At 41.0% G+C, this 6,988-nt stretch overlaps 1 long non-coding RNA gene across 1 annotated transcript; it reads right to left on the bottom strand.

Annotated features, from left to right (window-relative positions):
- Positions 1–1,164: 1,164 nt before the first annotated feature.
- On the bottom strand, positions 1,165–6,602 carry LOC121198868. The gene is made up of 3 exons (XR_005896374.1): positions 6,465–6,602; positions 5,304–5,429; positions 1,165–1,599 (listed from the first exon to the last, which is right to left on the bottom strand). It is a non-coding gene; the product is annotated as an uncharacterized LOC121198868 (long non-coding RNA).
- Between the last annotated feature and the right edge of the window lie 386 nt (positions 6,603–6,988).

The following is a 6,988-nucleotide window of genomic DNA, read 5'->3' as shown; positions in this document are numbered from 1 at the left end:
CACAGACAGCTTTTTTTTTTTTTTTTTTTTCTGGAGGAATTTGGCCTCCTGCGGATCTCTGACCGCCAAATTCTTCCTTTACTCTATGAATTCATTGTTCATTTATTGGTTCTTTTCCGAATCAATAGATAAAATAAATTTCACAGTTATGATCAGTTACAAAAATATAATCATCTCTGAATAGAAGTCAGATAATAGAAGTTAGAATGTGAGATACAGTCTTGGCAACACTGCTTTAGGTTCAGCTCTGGTCTACATAACTACATAATACATATACAATCATTAGTGGCCCCCTGTGTGATATAGGCTCAGTATTTTCCTTATGTTTAATTCAGTATTAGTGACATATCCACGCTGCAGCATTGTCACCACACACGAACGTCGATGTTGGACAATTCTACAAAACTCATACATTGTTTTTTATGTCCCGAGCCAAAGACTTTAAAAAAATATATATAATTCTCACTTTAATATCTGCACCTGGGAACTACGGGATGGTTTAGGGACATTATGCTGTCATATTAAAAGGCGCGTGGCTTTTGGCAAAAGGCTCGTGACTGTATTAAGTATAGTTTATGAACTCAGTGTTTACAAAGCAGTTCCTTTCTGCTATTATCGCGATACAAACACGTCTTCCGTTGAACTGGCTCATGTTTAATTAAAACACATAATGTGTGTAGAAGAGACTAAGAACAAAGAAGCTCGTTGTGAGGCCTGCACAGCTCAGATTTACGCTTTTAATATCGGCCTCATTAAATATAAAAAACTTCATGTATAAATATGAATTTATTAGTATAAACTTCGGCTCAGTAGTAACAGTCCACCAAAACATAAAGCTGAGATAAACATTATTGGCCTGACTCTTCACAATTCATTCATTCACTGTTGTTGCTGGTACTTTTTCTGCTTATAGTCTATTCTACAGCAGAAGGGGTTATTATTGTTGTTAATATAAATCGCAATTTATTATATAATACATATAATAACATATTATAAAAATGTGTTCATGATAAATATTACAGTTTTTTATGATTAGCTAGTTGTGACAAAAGCCAGTAATTCTGTGTCGTTCCGGGCTGTTATCAGCAGCAGTAGCAGTATGAGTACTGGCAGTGATTGTGTCCAGTAACAGTCACCGAGCTCAAGTCAAGTTCAGAAGTTTATTTAAATGATTATTCATTTGTAAGGCCATGTATTAATCATATATCAAACATGCACATTTATGACAGTAAAATTCTACACCGATTCATCACACACAGGAAACTACATATACTTGGTATGTTGTCTAAAATATTGAGTATTAAGTTTATAGTCTCGAGGCAGCTGAAACACACATTTAACAACTAAAAATACAACAATATCAGATGTAAACATTGTAATATGTTCATTCATGACCCAGACGGTGAAGTGTAAGGGACTGCTCTTCTCTCATGCTGGTTCACCAGGTCACGTCTGTTCCCTGTCTTTGGGTTGTGTAGCTCCAGGAGCGGTGGACGAGCTGACATCCAGCCAGGACCGGGGCTGCGGCTCGGCGGCGGTGCTTGACGGTGAGCCTTTGGGCAGCCCCCGGTGCGCTCCTCCGAAACACTCTGGTGCCATCTAGCGTCGTGTCGACAACAGTAGCAAACGTTCCCACGTACACGCACACATACTCACAAACACACACACACGTTTCTTCCTCATGGTAATGTCCACTCGTCAAGGACTCTCATACATGCACAGTATGTTTCCTGCCAAATGTGTCCGTGTCGTATAGTGCGAAGGTGCGATGTGCTGCTGGCAACATGGATGTGAGTGTGTGTGAATGTGCATATGGTCTAAATTGTATTAGCTGCTGACAAACTGATGATGTGCCTGCGACTTTAATTTGTTGTCCTCTTTGGAATGAAACCAGAGCAGTCGTGACAAGAGGCGTGAGTGTGTGTGTCCGCGTTTGTGTGTGTGGGGCTTGCTTTTTTTTTTCTGGTTGTGGGCTTTCTTCTGTCTTTCTTTGATGTGAACGCACAGAGAGACAGATTTGTGGCACGGAGGGAGAAAGAGAGAGGGACGCTGCTCTCCCTCCCTCTCTCTCTCCAAGGTTAGGTCTGGCTGCTGTTACACTGTGGGGATTGATGCATGGACAAAGCCATGCGCGCACGAGAACACGCAAACGCGCCCACATGAGTTGTGTGTGTGTGTGCGTGCGTGCGTGTGCGTGGTGCCCAAGGAAACAGACGCTTAGGATGTAAAATTTGGTCAGGGTCGCTGTTTCGATAAACAGAAGCAACCAGCCGCTCTATTGTGCGCTTGCGCGCGCTGAGGTGTGTGTGTGTGTGTGTGTGTGTGTGTGTGTGTGTGTGTGTGTGTGTGTGTGTGTGTGTGTGTAAACTAATAACTCGTCCTTGCTCGGTGACTTCATCATCTTTACTGGCGCTCATCTGCAGATTTGCTGTGCAACCCCCCAAATATATGCACCCAGGTGTGGGTGTGTTCATTTGTGCGTGTGATCATTTGAAAGACCCTTGTGGAGGGAAGGCGGGGGGAGGCAGTAATCCACAGTGTTGTGTTTAATTTATGGCCCCAGCATCATCTGACTTTAATTCGGCATTCAAAATCAACTTCAGCGCATTAAGATCAGATGGAAAATCAATATTTTTTCCTCTCTCTCATCTATTTCTTTTCTCCTCGACATCCAAACACCTCGATTGGATTTTCTGTGCAGTGAGATTATGATGATCAGGATGGTAATATCAGAAGGGAATTCCGCATTATTATTCAGCAGCTGCAAATGCATCACCGGAGTCATGCAAAGTTAATTGCGATTTTTTTTTTTTTTTTGCATCACTAACAAAAAAAAAAAAACAGCAATATGTGTGTGTATATACATAGGTGTGTGTGTGTGTGTGTGTGTGTGTGTGTGTGTGTGTGTGTGTGTGTGTGTAATATTATACAGTAGGCTATATATTTTGATATTTCATAATTTGTATTAGCGTCCAAAAAAGTTAACACTAATATTAACAAAGCAATTAATACATTATTATTATTATTAGTAGTATTGCAATTATTGTTCATGTTTATTGTTTTAAAAATGTATTTTAATTTTTTTCATTAATAGTTCATTAAAATTAAATTTAATAACTGATTAAATTTCATGTTTTAATACCGTAATATTAGAAACAGTCATAATGAACTAAAATATTTGTTTGTAACTTACCTTCGTGATGACGTGTACGCGCGTGTGCGGGTTCCCGCTTCCTCTTGTTTAGCAGAAAAGAAACGAACAGAAAAACAAGCGGCCCTCCCCGTGATGCCGCATTCATCCGCCCGTTAATTTTTAACTCGTCCCGCGGCCCTTCTGCGGCCGAGGGCTCGCGCCCACCGGTAACAGTCCGGTGAACTGACCCAAAGCACGAGCTCACGGTGCCGTGAAGGACACAAAGCCAGCCGGCTCGCGCTGCCTGGAAACGATTAATACATTAAAACAAAAAAAAAGCACCGGTCAGGCAATTTCTCTCAGTTTGTCATTAACTTGTGCAGGAGAGGTCGGTCAGCGCTCACACACACACACACACACAGTTTACTGAGCCTTAAACATCATGTGTAGTCTATATAAACACTCTACACTGCTGTAGTTCAGTTAAACTGAGTTGGTTATTATTATAGACAAAGTCCCTCTTTTTCTCTTCTGTATTTTACACGATTCAGCATACAGACAATCTACGTGCTACTTTAAACAAGACGCGGCTTATTTTGAAAACTTTAAAGTTTTTTCAACTTTGGAAACGGAAACCAAAAGAAAAAAATCTCCTCCATCAGGCTCTGAATCCTTCTAAATGTATTTTTCCTTTAGGTACGGTGGAGTGTTTAGAGGGGTCTAAATGTTTCCCTTATTTTAAATAACCAATAATACATTTATGGATTTATATTTAAATTTTTAATACATGTAGGAAATAAAGCCCGTGTTTATTGATGGAAATAATATGATAGGTTACTTTTGAAATTGTCAGTGCATTATCAATCCTACCTCCTCGGTCAGGCGGGGAAGGAACATTTGACAACATTTCCTAGTTTAGGTCAAGTTGTGGCTAAAAAGGGGGGGAAACAGAAAAAAGAGTTAATCACTAAAATAAATAGCAAAGGTTTCATTTCATAGACAGTTAATTATTTCACAGTGCTTGTTAATAATACAGAGTGAAAATGCAGGCGGTGCGAGGTGCCGGGGCCTCACATGAACCGCAGATGAACTGCACAGCGCTCGTGCGTATGTACACGCGCGTTCCTGGTGTGCAGCACAGCATATTTGTTTATCTGCTGTTTGCTGCGGGCCTGTTTTTCAGTTCGTCACCATTCCTCGGACTTTACAAGGAGTCATAAACGGTCATAAAGCCATAAAAGTCCCGAGGTCTCCCTCTCTTTCTCTCTCTCACTCACTCACTTACACACTCTTTCTCTCTCTCTCTCCCACACACACACACTCACACACACATACGCACGAGGTGAAGAAGAGCCATAAAGCTATAAAAGCAGCAGTCTCACTTCTTCAGCTTTAATTGTCGATAATCTCTGAAGTTTCTCAGATTCCTGGAGTTCCTTTAGCAGCGCTCAGCTGTTTACACTGCAGCCCGACCACAGCCACAGCAGTCTGATTTACTGCGCAGGAATACAGCAGGCTCAAAACACACATCCGTTATGAAGAACCTACCACGTGCAACTAGCATTCACATGTCCCGACTGAAAACCGCATACAAGTTCTTATTATTTTGATTTTCTCAGCTGGAGGTGTCTGTAATGGAAGACATATCTTTTCTTTCTATTAGACTACCTTTCCGCCGCCTGAGCACACTGCTTCAGTTTATTACTGATATTGGTAAAGTTGTTGATCTCTTTTTAAATTTTTTCTCCCTCCAAAAAAATGTAAATTTAAGTAATGCAAAAAAGAAAAAAGTCCAAATTTTTAGTTTTTGAAAGTAAAGTTAAAACTCATCCGGAAGACCATATAAGGTCTACAAAAGAAACACAAGGGGTGTAAATAACCTTTAAAGCTGCATTCGTGCTTACACACACAGGGCAAACTGCACAGCAACGTGTAGGCCTATTTTATTTTATTTTATTTTATTTTATTTTTTTTCAGTGGATACCTATGGTATGCAGTAAGGCTGTGTGTGATTAGACAACAGTATGCTAATCTAAAACTGTAGCCTCAATAGAGTTAAAACCAGGCGCGTGACACCAGACGTGACTGTTTCCCTTTGAGATGGGTCTCTATATTAGCCTGTTTTTCTTTTTTTTTAATGTTTCTGACGGCCACACTCTCAAACACGTACTACTTCTTCTAACCGGACGCATTCCCCGTTTCTCCTGCGGCAGTTTCCAGTCTCCCTTTTCCGGTCCCGGGTCTTCGGTAATTTGGTGAGGTTAGCCGCTCCAGCTCTCCTCGGCCTGCAACACACCTGCAATGACAAACAACAGCCAGCTCATTACAGCCGGGCTACACACACACACACACACAGCCAGCACACACAGTATGACATACTTCAACACAGTCACATGATAGTATATGATATTAGCCACGTTGTTGACCTCAGGTTGTGTTGAGTGAAGCATTTGGTCATATTATAGCCTTAACTCACTTTTATTAAACTAAGGCTAACAGCCTATTAAGCTAGTATTAGGTTTTAGCTTAGCACCTGTGTTAAAGTGCGTCATAGCAGACCTACCATAGCCTTACAGACAAGCTACCTGATGCTGTGGAAAGGCTTTTCATCGTTAGCCAACATAATGATGTTATGTCATATAAGTCTTTGGTAAAAAAGATTGTGGCCTATTATTTTAAAACGCTGTCATACTAATATATTAAGTTACTAGGCTTATATTTCAGGCAATATTTTTTAGTGTAATGACACTTAAAGTGTAGGTATGTTTGAGTAGAATTTAACGGAGTAACACTTCATCTTATTAGCCTACATATGCACCTGTCATCAAGTTAAATTAGTCGGTCATGTAGGATTTAAAAAATAAATAAAATAATGTGTTGTGTAATTCAAATGTTGTATGTTTCTGTAGCAGCTCGCGGCTAGCATGATCCAGAACAGCTTAGCCGTCATAATTAACTTACTTAAAAAAAAAGAGTTATAAAACTTCCTAATGCAGCATTTGTTAGAAACACTCCAATCTCACCCGCCAGGCCCGCCATTAATTTTTCTCTGCGTGATACCATTAAATTCAGCACATGTTAAAACACGTTTTTAACAGCATATCCATCCAGTCTAGTATTACACACAAGTAGCTCGGTTATTACTGTGTCGACACACTCGCGTTGGTTCTATCTGTTACACAGGATAAATCAGATTATGGCACTCCTCTGTCAGAAAGTCATTTCACCCTCCAAGCTCCAAAGCGGGCACCACTGATATCATGCCAAAGCCACAATTACGTTAAGACCGCGCTAATCCATATGGACTGTATGTATATAATAATAGTATTACCGTCCTGTGTGTGTCCCAGGCGGTGGGCCATGCCTGTCCTGTCCATACTGTTAGTTCTCATTAATGATTAAACCATAGTCAGCTCCAACACAATGCTGCTGCTTCCCGTTCCCACAAAGCAGAGAGGAAACGGAGCGTCCTGCCAGAGAGAGAGAGAGAGAGAGAGAGAGGGAGAGAGGGAGAGAGGGGGAGAGAGGGGGAGAGAGAGAGAGAGAGAGAGAGGGTGGGGGGTGGCGAGGGGGTCAAAATGAAAGTTAAAAAGAGAGATTCCCCATCTGTCCCTGTGATCCTGCACAGACCGGGATTGAACTTATTATCTGTCTCTCTGCTCTGAAGAGTGTTACTTTTAAAAAGCAGAGAGAAGACATGGAGGAATGGAGAGCACAGAAAAAGTAAAAATAGAGTCTTTGTCTCTATTTGTCAGTCGGACTGTCTGCAGTTTGGCCATGCAGACAAGTCAGAGCCTGTAGGGGAAACACAGAGAAAGACACAAAGAGGGGAGACTTATTTATGGCTGCGATTAT

Source organism: Toxotes jaculatrix, chromosome 18 (assembly GCF_017976425.1).
Source record: "Toxotes jaculatrix isolate fToxJac2 chromosome 18, fToxJac2.pri, whole genome shotgun sequence".
NCBI classification, from domain to species: Eukaryota; Metazoa; Chordata; class Actinopteri; family Toxotidae; genus Toxotes; species Toxotes jaculatrix.
This window is presented reverse-complemented; position numbering and strand designations above follow the sequence as displayed.